The sequence below is a fragment of the Heterocephalus glaber genome, unplaced genomic scaffold (genome assembly GCF_053883595.1).
Source record: "Heterocephalus glaber isolate CG9 unplaced genomic scaffold, H.glaber_assembly_v1.0 deba00000122, whole genome shotgun sequence".
Taxonomy (NCBI): Eukaryota; Metazoa; Chordata; class Mammalia; order Rodentia; family Bathyergidae; genus Heterocephalus; species Heterocephalus glaber.
In genome coordinates, this window is record NW_028258138.1 from 81,746,278 (window position 1) to 81,760,790 (window position 14,513).

The window sequence follows — 14,513 nt, forward strand, 5'->3', positions numbered from 1 at the left end:
ACCATCCCTGCATTGTTGGGATGAATCCCACTTGGTCAGGGTATATGATCTTCTTGATGATTTGCATTCTATTTGCGAGTATCTTATGAATGATTTTTGCATCTATGTTCACTAGTGAGATTGGCCTACACTTCTCTTTTTCGTTTGGGTCTTTCTCTGCTTTGGGGATCAAGGTGATGCATGCTTCCAGGGGAGTATTGCTTCCCTTTCTTTCTTTTTTTTTTTTTTTTGAGCTCAATGGGACAGGTTTATTTTTTTATTTTTTTTAAAGTTCTTTTATTGTTACATTTTAGGTATACAATTCGTTTACATTTATCATTGGGTGTTTGTACCTGTACATGATGTATCTTGGTTCTTATTTTTTTCCCCATAACCTGTGCACCCTTCACCCCCTCCACCCTTCCCTATTTACATAGACTTTGTTTCCATTTTTTATCCTTTTCTCATAGTTTTTCCTTTCTCTCTTTTCCTTTCCCCTTCCTCTTCCTTCACTCCTTCGTCTTTGGACTTTTTTCCTATTTCAAATTATCAGTTATTCATTTTAATCATTTTAATCCTTGCTTACACTATCAGTTTCTCACACTAGAGAAACTACTTGGTATTTACACGTGTGTCCTATTTATTTCACTTAAGAGTATGGCCTCAATATGCATCCATTTAGCTATAAATGACTCTAGTTTTTCATTCTTTATGGATGAGTAGTACTCCATTTTATTAAAAAACCACATTTTCTTTATCCAGTTTCCAGTTGATGGGCACTTGGGCTGCTTCCAAGCTTTAGCTATTACAAACTGTGCTGCTAGGAACATGGGTGCACATATATCACTGTGGTATGATTCTTTTAATACTTTTGGGAAGATACCCAGCAGGGGAATAGCTCGGTCAAATGGGACCTCTAGTCCAGTTTAAACAGTAGTGGCAGTAGTTCCTCTCTAAATGTCTTGGAGAATTCAGCAGTGAAGCCATCAGGACCTGGGCTTTTCTCAGTTGGTAAGTTTTTAATTATGTTTTCAATTTCATTGATTGATATTGGGTTGTTTAGAATTTTTAGGTCTTCTTTGTTCAACTTTGGTAATTCACACGTACTTAGGAATCTGTCCATATTTTCTGTATCTTCCATCTTATTGGTGTGTGTGTTCTTGAAAGTAGGCATTGATGATCCTCTGGATTTCTGCTGGGTCTGTTGTAATTTCACCCTCTTCATTCCTAATTGCATGAATTTGGGCCTTTTCTTTCCTTTTTCTGATAAGGTTGGTTAAGTGATTGTCAATTTTGTTTATTCTTTCGAAGAACCAGCTCTTGGCTTCATTGATTTTTTGGTATCATTCTCTTAGTCTCCATTGCATTGATTTCTGCTCTGATCTTTATAATTTCCTCCCTTGTATGAGCTTTGAGTTTGTCCTGCTCTTCTTTTTCTAGAAGCTTGAGGTTCAGCATCAGGTTGTTTAATTGGGCTCACTCTGTTTTCCTAATATGCGTATTCACTGCTATGAATTTCCCTCGTAAGACTGCTTTCATTGTGTCCCATAGATTCTGATATGTTGTATTGTCATTGTCATTTAATTGAAGGAACTGTCTGATTTCTTCTTTAATTTCTTCTGTGACCCATTGGTTATTCAGAAGTGTGTTGTTCAATTTCCATGTGTTTATGAAATTTTTGCAGTTTCTTTTGCTATGGATCTCCAATTTCATCACACTATTGTCTGATAATATAGAGGGGATAACTTCAATTCCTTTGCACTTACTTAAACATGTTCTATGTGTGAGTATGTGGTCTATTTTGGAGAACGACCCATGTGCAGCTGAAAAGAATGTGTATTCTGATTTTATGGGGTGGAACACTCTGCAAACATCTGTTAAGTTCATTTGTTGAAGAGTTTGATTGAGTTCTAGTATTTTGTTGCTTATTTTTTGTCTAGTTGATCTATCTATTTGTGACAGTGGGGTATTGAGGTCACCCACTACTGTTGTATTAGTGCTTATTTGGTTTTTCATGTCCGTTAATATTTGTTTATATATTCGGGCGCACTAGCATTTGGTGCATATATATTTATGATTGTCATCTCTTTTGGATTGTTCCCTTTACAAGGATGTAGTGTCCTTCTTTGTCTCTCTTAATCAATGTTGGTTTGAAATCCATTTGATCTCCTGCTTTTTTTCAAGTTCCTGTCACATGGAGTATTGTTTTCCACCCTTTAACTTTCAGTCCATGAGTTTCTTTTTGAATCAAGTGTGTTTCTTGTATGCAGCATATTGTTGGATCTTGCTTCTTGACCTATTCTGCTATTTCTTTTGATTGGTGAATTGAGACCATTAATTGTGACCATTGATGATTATAATTGATACATATTGACTTATTGTCATGACTTTTTCTTTTTGTTGGATTCTCCCCCTTTGCATTTAGTCTCTTTTCATGCCTGATGGATTCATTCTGCTGTGCTTCCTGGAGTTGTGATCCTCATTGTCTTTTCCTAGGATATTTTCTAAAATGTTTTGGAGTGCTGGTTTGGTATTCATGAAGTTCCTAAGGTGGTCTTTGTCATGAAAGTATCTTATTTCTCCATCAAATTTGAAAGACAGTTTTGCAGGGCACATCAATCTGGGTTGGAGGCTGTTTTCCTTTATGTCTTGGAATATGTCACTCCAAGCTCTTCTTGCCTTGATGGTTTGCGTTGAGAAGTCTGCTGTGATTCTGATGGGCTTTCCTTTGTATGTGATTTGTTTCTTTTCTCTAACTGCTTGTAGAACTTTATTCTTCTGTTGAGTTTCTGGAATCTTAACAATTATATGCCTATGTGTCAATTTTTTTGATCAAGGCTATTTGGAGTCCTATATGCCTCACTTATTGGTATGTGAAATTCTTTTCCCCTGCTTGGGAAGTTTTCTGCCATCACTTCTGTGAAAAGTTTTTTGATGTCATCTGCACTCTCTCCTCTTCCTTCATTGAGTCCAATCAGTCTTATGTTACTCTTCTTTGCTTTGTCTAGCAGCTGCAGGATTGATTTCTCATGGTCCCTTACAATTTTAAAGCGATTTTTCTTTTTCCTGGTCACTAATTGCATTCTTATCTTCTATGTCTGAAATTCTGTCCTCACATTGGCTCATGCTGTGTAGACTTTCAATGGAGTTTTTAATCTCCTGGAAATCTGTTTGCATCTGTTTTATGGATTCCATTTGTTTCCTGTGTTGGGATTCCATCATATTCCTCAGCTCATCTATTTTTTTATCTGTGTCCACTCTAGATTTATTAATCATGTCTTGCACTATGGGCACAATCTCTGCTGTTATCTGCAAAATTATTTCGGATTTCATTTTTTCCAGATCCTCTTTTATTGCCAGTTCAGGGAGTCCAGGTGGTTGAATATCAGCTTGTTCCATCTCATTTCCCTTTAGGGTTGCTGTAGGTAATCTGGAAGTCTGGTTTTGAGACTTGTTTGCGTATCTTCTCATTTTGATGGTGTGTGTGTGTGTGCTGCTGGTGCTCATGAGGCTCACCTCCTCTTTAGTGGGAGCAGTGGTATGGGGGCCCAGAAGCTCCTCCTCTGCACTCTGTTTTTCTTTTCTTGACTTTTTTTTATTGCTCTTCAGCTACTGATATTACTAGTTCCCTCTGTGTTTTTAGCTGTGTTCATTTCATGATTTCTGTCAAGATATTCTTAAATATTCTCTCTAGTTGGTTTAGTACTCATATATCTTTTGAGCTGGTCTTTTTCATGGAAATGCCTTATTTCTCCATTTATTTTGCAATATCCTGTCCTATCTAATTTTGCTGGACAGGTTACTCAGGGTTGGAGGCTGTTTGTTCTTAGGGCTTGAAATACTTCACTCCAAGTTCTCCCAGCCTTTAGGGTTTGTGTTGAGAAAAGTCTGCTGTGATTCTAATTGGTTTGCCTTTGTATGTGATTTTCGCCCCCTCTGGCTGCTTTTAAAATTCTAGTTTTTGTGAGATATCTGGTAATTTAACAAGGATATACCTTGATGAGCTTTTTTCACCATAATCATTTTGTGTTCTATAAGTGTTACTTGTATTTTAAGCTCTTTTCCTATGTTTGGGAAATTATTTTCTATGATTTCTGTAAATATATTAGTAAATCCATCTGTGCCATCTTCTCATTTTCTATAACTCCAGTTAGCTTTAGATTGGTCTTATTATTGTCATCTAGTAGCTGCTGGATTATCTTCTCTTGATTTTTTTTTTTTTTTAGCTTCTTTGAACTCTTCATTGTAATTCACTATTTTGTCAATAGCAGACACTGTCTTCATATTGGTCATTTTTGCAATTTATGGCTTTTATACAGTTTTTATTTCAGATATTTCTGTCTGACATCTTCTTTTAGGATTCCATATCCTTGTTGAATCTGTCATTCAAGTTTGGAACTGTTTTGGTTAACTTGTCCAGTTTTTTTCCCCAAAAATTCACCTTGTGCATATTGAGTGAAATTACTGTTAACTTTTGGTTCATTTCCTCTTTGAATTCATCTATTTTCTTTATCCCTTCTATGAACCTTTCATAGATTTCTGATACTTGGTGTTGGTTTTCTTCTCCCTTTGTGATCCCTTGCTGTGCCTTGGGAGAATTAGGAGAATTCAGGGCTCTTCTGTTTCCTTGTTTTCCATGCTCCTATCTTTCTCTCCCCCCACTTTTTCCCCTCCTTTTTGGGGGTACTGCAGGTTGAGGACTAAAGAAATTAGGAGAGTTTGTGGCTTATATGGAGATTTGTAGTATGATGTCACCTCCCTGTGAATAATTTTCAGCTTTGTACACCCAGTGTTAGTCTTTACTCCTTCTGTTATTTACTTTAAGTGTCCCTGTGTTTTGCCAAAGGAGTTGCTTCTAGTTATAACAGCATCCACACATTCAATCTTACAACATTTCTATATGATAGACCTTATATTTCCCTCCTTTGTCTATCCTCTATGCACACTCTGGAAGCTTATTTGTGGTTGTTCTGCAGTGAGGTGGGGTCAGGAGAATGGGAGATGGTTGGATGAAGAATGTTAGACACTAAGTGGGATGTTTGAAGCAAGGGGTAGTGGAGGATGAGAAGAAAAGGTTGACATGGGGTCTGACTCTATTGGAGAACTTTTAATTGAGTTGAAGGGTTAGTATTGAAAGTTTTCAGAGGATATTTGTGGAGCAAGGGTGAGACAGCGGAGAAAGGAGGCTTATTTTGTAATTGAGGAAAGCTACATGGTCATCAGAACCTGCTGAGAGGGAAAACAGTAAGCTAGATAAGATATGGAAGTGCCAAAGACTTAGGGTGGGGAGGAACAAGGATTACTACTAGAGAAGATAGGGGTGATGCTGAGGGAGCTAAGTATGGGGAATTTTAAAATTTGGGAGGAGTTTATGTGTTTGGAAAGAGGATAAAAAAATGGGTTAATAATATTGTGTCAGGGTTTTGAGGTGAAGAAACTAGATAGGGAGCGAAACAAGGGAGAGAACCTAAACACCTATTAAATCAGACCCAATGAAAGAACAAATACACAAAAGTAACAACCTAATAAATACAGGAAACCATAAAAGAACATAAATCCACATGACTAAATAAGTCAAGAAACATACAAAAACTTAGACTCATCAGATGGTCAATGGGAATGCAGATTAGATATTCCAATAAGACACTGCATACGTGATTCCCAAGTAGCTTTTTTGGGAGGTAGTCTGACGGCTTGCACCCCAGTAGCTCCTCTGATCCCTTCACTGCAGTACCAAGACTAACTCAGACTCCAGACCTCTTTCTGCCAGCTTGTGGGCATTCTTGCTGAGTCTGATCCAGTCCGAGCTCTTGTGTGAGGAACTTTTGCTGTCCCTTCCCCTTGGTGTGATGGTGGAATCAATAGGCAGATTTTCTGGCATGAAATTGTCCACTGAGTCAGGAGTGTTAGCATGCAGTCAAATCAGCTATAGCAGTAACGGGCTAACCCATCACAGTGGTGTCTATCAGGGCTGGCTGAGAAATAATACACCACAAGACCCAGTTTGGATCCCTTTAACCTAGAGAAGAAATCCACGATTATAGTGTAAGCCTCATAACAACCCTAGTATTGACCCAGTTAATATGCACTAAGTGTGATGGTGTGTTTTCTCTAGTGGTGAAAAACTGCATTCAACAGTGATTTTTATAAAACCAGCTATCTAAAGACCAGGGGGTTGAGGATCTGGTAATGTGTGTGTAGGGGGGGTAAAGCCTTTTTTTTTTTTGAGTCCTTCTTCTCTGTCATCCTGTGACCTCAGATGTGACCAGAAGTGAGAGGACAGGGCATCCTAACAGGGACCCAGAAACCTGGGATCCCTTGCTCAGCTGGTCACATGGTTCAAGATGGTGCCTGTATAATCTGACATCACAGGTTCCTGGACTCATTTAAGTGTTTCCCGGATTTGTAAATAATTCAAGAAAATGCGGGGCTCTTAAGAAAACTTTCCAAATCAAATTTCCCCCACATTTCTTTTCACTTTGAGAGCAGAGGGGGTGAGATCCTCCTTGGAGACCCCCAAGGATGGCGCCAAGCACATTGACAGAGAAGCTGGTTCCTACACGGGCAACAGGATGAGTGAGAAAGTCGGGCTCATGGGATAGAAACGTGCACAGAAGTGCTCAGAAAGGATCCTGATTCATTAGTAATGACAACCAGCCAACCGGAAAGAGTGTTTACACAGGTCAGCCTTTCGAGTTAGGGTTACCCTTGAACAGGAGAGCATGTAGGTGTTACCAGGGTACAGATGGAGGACAGGGCCAAGTGAACAGGCATGAGAATGGCTTATTCCATCTCGTAAAATAGAAGTCTGCTCCAGGCACAGTCTTTCCCATTGGGTGCCAGCTGGGTTGTAGCAATGTAATGGGAGGGGTGAGATTTAACTTTACCAGAGTGAGTTTTATCTGAGTAACAGCTGCATCCTCGGGAATTAATAGCTGGCCCAAAGGATGTTTAGAAAGTGGCAGTACGTTCTCGCCCATTCCTTGCTCCTGCCCTTCTCCGTCATCCTCAGTCTCCTCCGTGGTAACTGTCCTGAGAGGCATAGCGCTGGGATTCACCACTTCTCCACCACTGACTGTTCATATTACAGCTTTGTTGCAGGTTACTCGAGCTCCCCAAGTCTGGATTTATTCATCTGTAAATGACGCAAATGATGTCTCTTTTAAAAGTAGTGTGAAGACTGCATAACGTGGGCAGGATGGTTAGCATTAGGCTTGGAGTGCCATAGTTGTTCGGCGAATAGCAATAATAATTACTATTATTATTGTATTAGCTCATGTCACAATGCTAAACAACTGAAGCAAGGAATGGATCTGGTCTGTGATTCCAAATGATTCACTTCTAATCTTTTGACCCTAATTTTCTAGATAGGAATAATACTATACCAACAGTTTACCTGGGCTTATTCTGTAGGTATACAGAATTACGAATATTTTTATTTTATAAAAGATATTTAAATGTAAGACATGAGAAAGAAGGAAGTGTTTGGGAAAAGTAAAATATCCTGTCGGTTAGTGGTTATTATTATATTGGTTATTATTCCCACAGAGTTCTCTGAGCCAGCAAAATGGGTGAATCTTAAGTCAGACTTGGTTTTTTTTCTTTAAAAAAGCCTTAAGTTGCATTTTATTTAAGTGCCTATTGATAATATAATAAAGTTCAATGGATATTTTTAGATACTGACTGTGCATCATGCATAATCGAGTAGTAAATGGTACATGTGGGGAGCTGGACCTTGAACTGTGCCTCCTGTGATAATCTGCAGTGACACTGACCGCTTAACGTTTGTGCTTCTGCCGATCATCTATTAAAAAACTATTATGATACTTATCTACTATGCAAAGGAACTATAAATCGGTTCGAATGTTAAGCTTTACTCAGAAAAAACACTATCTAAGCAAAAGACTCACTATTGGGTCATCCCCCCTTTGGTGCTATGGTTAATAGATGCAAAGTACAAACCACTGAATTATGCATCACAGCAGAGTTGGACCCAGAGTGAGGCAGGACAGGAAAACAGCGCAGCGGAGGCCGAGGCAGTGGAAAAAGTGCCTGGTTTCCAAAACTAATGCAGCGAGGACATTGAGAGACACAGCCAAACCCGCACACAGCAGGACAGTGCACTTGGGTGCCACGTCTGCTAGCAACCCCGCCTCAGGTCAGGAGCCAATATCTTAACCACCTGATGGATGGGCTGAGAAGGTTAGGGAAGGGTCCCACAGGAGATGCACTCAGACAGGGGCTCCATGGAAAGGCGATTTGGCCAGATGCAAGCAAACCAAGGTGGGAGAGTAGAGGCTCCCGCTCCCTCCATGAGCTGCTGTCCAGCGCAGTGGACGACACACACGCGTACTTGGCCCACGAAGCTCTCTCACACACCTGATCACACGTCCTGCTGGCCTGAGGTCCACAGCTTGTCCTGTGTGCATCCTGGGCTTCTGCCCTTTGGTCTGTGCTGGTCCAAGGACACGCAGGCTCTGTCAGAGCAGCCCTGTGCTTTGTTAACAGACTCCATCAGAGTCAGGGCTCCACCACCCTAGGGCAGCAGGCAGAGCAGGGTGCTGCTCCCCGCTGTGGCCTGCAGTGTACCCTCCAGGTCAGCTCCCCCAAGCTGTGGTTCCGGCCGGCTTACAGTGTGGGATGCTGGTTCTGGGAATGCCTGCCACGTGCTGTAGGAAGCCCCAACCTGCTCACCCAGAGGGAAACTTCGGCTCCTAGCCAAGGCCTGGCATTGGCTTGTGGGCACCCAGAGGGTTCTGTCCCCAGCCGGGAGCCGAGCTGAGCTGCCACGCTGGCCTTGGTGTTCAGTCCACACAGCATCACCTCCAGTGCAGGCTTTGGGAGTGGGAACAGAGCGGACACGCTAGGGACGCTGCTTTCTCCCCAGGACCTGACTTCCACCTGGTCTGGCTGCAAGCAGACACTGCCATGGGGTGAGCCTGGGCTTTGGGGGTCAGGCTGAGTAAGTTTAGCAGGAGGGAAGGATTTGAACGGTTGTGGCCAGAAGGCAGCTGCAGCAGACTGTATTTCCTAGCAGCGATATCTGCAGTGCCATTTGCTCACTTTACAGCTCCACACAGGGCCCTCCCACTGAGAGGGGAGGGCTCTGAACTGTGATCCCGATCTATGGTGAGAGCTTACATTTAAAAAGATCACAGTAAAAGACACATTGCCACAAATCCCCTCAAAACCCTCCCACTCGTTTTGAGCACACTCATCACATCGTTCTTTCTGGGTTCTGAAGCAGCTCTGGAGTCCTCCATCCTTCCTGTCTTTACAAAACATGATTGAAAAGACAGTGAGTGCTGCTGCTGAGTGCCATCCGACAGGAAGGCAGGGCTGTGAAAACAATACTCTGTGTCCTCCTCCACTGTAGGCACAGGATCTGGCACGCTGTGTCTTCTGGCTCTTTCTCAAGGTCAAAACTACAAGGAAGGGAAACATTTTGAATCAGTTGAGGACATCGAGGCAGCAGGACCCCACAACCAAGACTCTCAGGCAAGAGGACTCCAGAGCTGCTGCAGAAAGTGACAGGATCAATGGGGTGAGTGTGTTTCGAGAAAGCGGGGTATTTTGAGGGAAATTCTTGCCGATGTGTCTTGTATTATAATACATTTTTGGAAATTTGAGTGCTTGTTATGTTTTTATCACGCTGAGTATGTTGCCTTCCCTTGCACCTGGGCAGGGGTTGTGGTTGCTTCCGCCAATAGGGCTGGGCAAGAGGGACCTGTGTGACTTCCAGCCGCATCCTTCTGGTTGCACACTGCACTGAGCTGTCTGCCTGCAGCTTTCCCCGAAGTGTAGATTCACAGGAAGTCCATGCTGCCATTGTTCTGAGTCACTAGCTTTAGGGGACAGCCTTACGTTGCCAGAGGGGAGGTAAGTTCCTCTGTCAGTACTCAGCCCCTGTGGGAAGAGATGGGTGAGGGGATCTGCAGGGTGTAGAGCCTGCGCCCCTGCCTTCCAGGCAGTGGGGTGGAAACACAGGGCCCTGAACCAGGACCCAGGGCGGCAGAGCCAGCCGGTAGTGAGCCCTCTGGAGCAGACCTCGGCAAGATGTCTACAGACTGCAGGATCTCGGGTGACTCGCCTGAAACACGGAAACACCAGCGATCACATCTTGCTCTAGACCTTGATTCTAAATTACTGTGTATTCATCCATTCATTGTGATTTGCCATGTGGTCAAACAGAGTTTATTTCCAAACTGAACACCCCCTCCCCACAGGAGAAAAATCTCATCATTTGCCTTTTTGTTTCTTCTAAACCACATCCCTCCAATCTTCCTCTACAGCCTGGCCCCACACAGACCTTCCAGAGAGCCATTTCTACAGAATAAGAGCAAATCCAACTCTTAGGGAGCTGCCAAAGAAAATATGGGCTTGTGTGTGTGTTCCTATCAAAGTAATTCTTTGCAACCAACTCCTGGGCTAACAACAAAAACATCACAACTTTCCAGAGTTCTTGCAAATAACTTCCTGGCCTTACATTTCCAAGCACAAAGCAATATTCTCAACAAACTAATTTTCTATTTGGAGATTTTAAGTGTGATTATTTCACTTGAAATCCCTGATACAATAGAAAGAAAGGAGATGGGTTATGTGGTTTGTCAAAAATGAAACAAAAGGTCAGCCAGACAGCCCTGCCCCGAATATAACCCAATTTTCTAAATTATGAAGCAGAACTCTCAAGCACTGTAGAAGTACTGGGCTCTAGAAAGTCCCCCGCTGATCCTGAACAAGGGAGTTAGATAAAGCCCTGCCTTATCATGGACTGAATTTACTCTCCAAATAGAAGAAATCCCACTTCTCTGGGTTTCCATAGTGAAGGGGGCACCCACTTTCCACATGAAATCGGGCTCCTTCCTCCCCCAAACCTCTTTTTATTTTCCCCCATTTTTGCACACCTTAACATTTTCCCCCAAAGACAGACTTTTAAGATTTTTTTCCCTCTCAATTGATCATGGCAATGTCAGGTCACTTTGGAACTAGTGATTATGAATGTGATAAATGACCAGCAGCAGGCTCGCTTTCGCGGGCTTGCGGGTTTGATGCAGTAGTTATTTCCACCAGGAAAATGATAGCTATAGAGAAATCACCCTCTCAATCTCCAGGTGGGAAACTGGCATGTGAAGAATGTGATTTTGTGTTTGGGAAGGCAGCTGGGCCTCCTTGGTGATGGAGAACATCTGAGGAGTGCCAGCTACCTTTTAGCATATTTTAGAATGTTTCTCCTCAGCCCGTCTCCTTGAGCCTGGAGATATTCCTCAGAGTTCAAAGTAGGTTGATTTTCCACAATCCTGTCTCATAAAAATTTCAAGGCCCAGGCCCAAGAGACACTGCCCCTTAGTTGGAGGGCCTGCGAGACAGGGTAACCCTTAGAGGTGTGCCCCAGAGTCTCTGTCCTCCCTGGACAGGGTTTTGGGACGGCGGGATTAATGCACCACACATAAAGCAGACACCCAGCTGTTCACTGTCCTAGGCTGTTGTTTGCACATACATGTTGGGTGTATGTTATGGGCGTTCCCCTCTGAGAGGGCAGGGCTGGCACGGGCCTGTCCGTCTGGATTCCTCTCCAGGATTCACTCATGGATTCACATTGGAAGCAGCAGGCAGCTTTCTGGGGAGAGAACTTCAGGACAGTGTATGGAATCGGAGCTAGGATCGTGACCTTGCCTATTGATCTGGTCTCTCTAATTTCCACAGCTTGCTGAAGCTTGTTCTCCCAGCCTGCTGGTGAACATTAGAGCAGAAATCTATAACATGACCATGTTCATCCAAGCACAGGAAGAAACTAAATTAAATGTTAAAAAACAATCTGAGGCTGGAGTTGGAGACAATTCATCATGATCTGTGATGCCAGGCAGGTGGGATGGCTGAGGATCCGCTGCCGGAGACCTGGCCGGATGCGCAAGGGCGCGAGGCTCATTTGTCGGGTGTGCCTGCCAGGGCACTCGGGAGACACGCGAAGGTCAGCTCTCTGGGCTGCAATGTTTTTCCTTGAAACTGAGTACTACACACCTGAAAAGTGTAACTGCAGCAAATCAGCAGAAAGAACTGGAAGAAAGGAGTGGAATTCCTTAGGAAGAGCGTGCATGGGGCAATGTGTGGCAGATCCCCAACACCAGCGCTGCTCACCCCAGGCCCAGCGCTGTTTTCACCCTTGTGTGCTGCAGACTGGGCAGGCTCACATCACACTGGAGCCCTGGCCTTTCTCCTGGGTGACAGAGGTGAGGCTTGGGACATGCGGCAGCCTGAGGTTCTGAAACATCTGGATGGTGTTCACTGCCGGGCAGCTCCTTCACCCCAGGACCACAGCACTGGGGAGAGCACTTCCCAGCAACAGCTTCGGATGATGCTGGAAGCAGCCTTTCTTCCTGTCCAGCTAATCCAGTTTACACTGGACACAGCCACATCTGCCAGGGTGAACTCAGACAGGCTGCTCACCCTGGACCAAGTTCTTTGCATGCTAACAGCTCACTGGGCTGCCCAGAGGGGAAAGAAGAGGGACAAAACAAAGTGGAAAGATGCATGAATCTGGTGGTGAATCCAGACTGCTCTAGAAGACAAGAACCAAGAGGGCAGCCAGAAGCAGGCTGCAGGACAGCGAGGGCCACGCAGGGCACAGGCTTCCTGCAGCTCAGGGCCCGCGCCCCCACTTGCTCTGCCACTCTCCTCCTGTGAGGACTTGGACAGGTGAGCATGTCCCCTGCTTTGAGGGCTTCCGCTAGGGAAGTGTGGCTTACAGTAGCCTTGCAGTGTCACGAGCATGATGGGAGACGATGAATCCATAGCCCGTACCAGAGCCTGCGCCTGGGGAAGGCCTGGCAGGCGGTGTCATTGTGCCGTTGTTGGATTGTGTTACTGGGCAGCGCCTCTCCCTGGAGAGCCAGCCCTGCACATCTTCACTTATTCATGTGGAATGAACACACCCATGCAGGCACCTGCTCAAGTCACTGGTGTCCAGGGCCATCCAGTTTCTGAGCGAGCGAACCACTTGCTCCTGGCCCAGATAAGAAGCAGCAGTGTCACAGAGCCTAAAGCCTCCGGGTCCCCAGCCTACGCTGCCCCAGTGAGTGCCACTGTTAGTCGAGAGTGGTGCCCTGCGCAGGGTCCCGCCTGTCCCCAGCTCCACAGAAGGGGCATGCCAGGCTTGCCCTTGCAGTGCTGTGCATGTGAAATCCATGGCTCGCAGGGCTGATTTGACTCCCTCGAAGGTGGAGTCCTGCGCTTCCTTACTGCAGACCCAGGAAACGCGTGTGTCTTCTAAATGGCTGTGAGGACTCTAAGACCGAATTCCTTAGTTAAACCGAGTGCCAAAGTTGAGGGTCATTAATTACTTTGCACTTTTACTTAATGCAGAGATTACGGGACGTTCTACTGAAGGAGCTTCCTCCTTGGTCCCTGGAACAGAGACAGCTTCTCGGCGGCAGAAGGCGGCTGTTCTGCTCTGGACCAGCAGTGCCTGACCTGACCTCCACCCCTCAGCCGCCCAAGGCCATCCTCGGAGCCTCGGGACATCTGGGCACACAGGGGAAGTGCGTCACACAGGAATCGGGAGTCCCTGACCAGAGAACTGGCCACTGAGCTCCAGAGGACGCAGTTAGAGACAGAGTGAGAAAGTCAGGGCTGAATGGGAAGAAAGGGTAAATAGCAAAGTTGGGCTAAGCTTCAGCTGGAGAAAAGCTCAGCTCCTGCACAGGGCGCAGCCACTTGTGTCCTGCATCTAAGCTACAGTGTGCTCCACACAAGGACCAGGCACCTCGCCACCAGGGCTCCCGCACAGTGACGTGTCCCAGAGGCCGCTGACATCCTGCTCCGAGCTCATCACAAGCATTCTGTACCTCAAAGACTGTGATTGTCAGTTGCCACGTAAACACAGTTTGAATTTTTAAAAGAAAATTTGGAATCTGGTGAAACACAACAGTGTCTGTTTTGGTGCTGGTGACGGCCTCAGCAGTGGCCCCTCCATGGTGACATACAGTGTCTCGCATGTCATGTCAGCTGTCAGAATGCGACTTCCCTGGTCACGCAGCCCCTCAGAGGCATTAGGAAGTGGAGGGTCTCGGCTTCTTGGTGGCTGTTCTGTTGGTTGAGTTTGTTCAATACTATGTATTCGAGTCTTAGAAAACACCACAGGGCGGGATTTAGAAAGAACGGCTCCCACACCTGGCCCCAGAGCGATGCAGAATTGAGCAGCTCCATGGCTGAAGTTCAGCACCTCTGCCCTGAGCTCAAATCGAGCCTCAAGTAGGAGAGTCTCCTCGCCAAGTCAGGAGTTCAGAGCCCCGGCAGGGCCACAAGTTCTCGGGACTTGTCCACGGCGCGTCCTCTGACACGAGGCACCAACCACTGATTCCTCCGTGCCTTTCCTTCTGGCTCTTTACCTTGTGCCACCCAGTTACGTTTCTTTACAACCCAAAGCTGAACTGGAAAACTACATTTTTATCTGTTGCTGTCGTTTTGTCTGTTACTGACGTAACAAGTGAGTTTCTGTTTTTCAAGTAGAAAAATGGGCTGGTATTTGCACTGCAGTT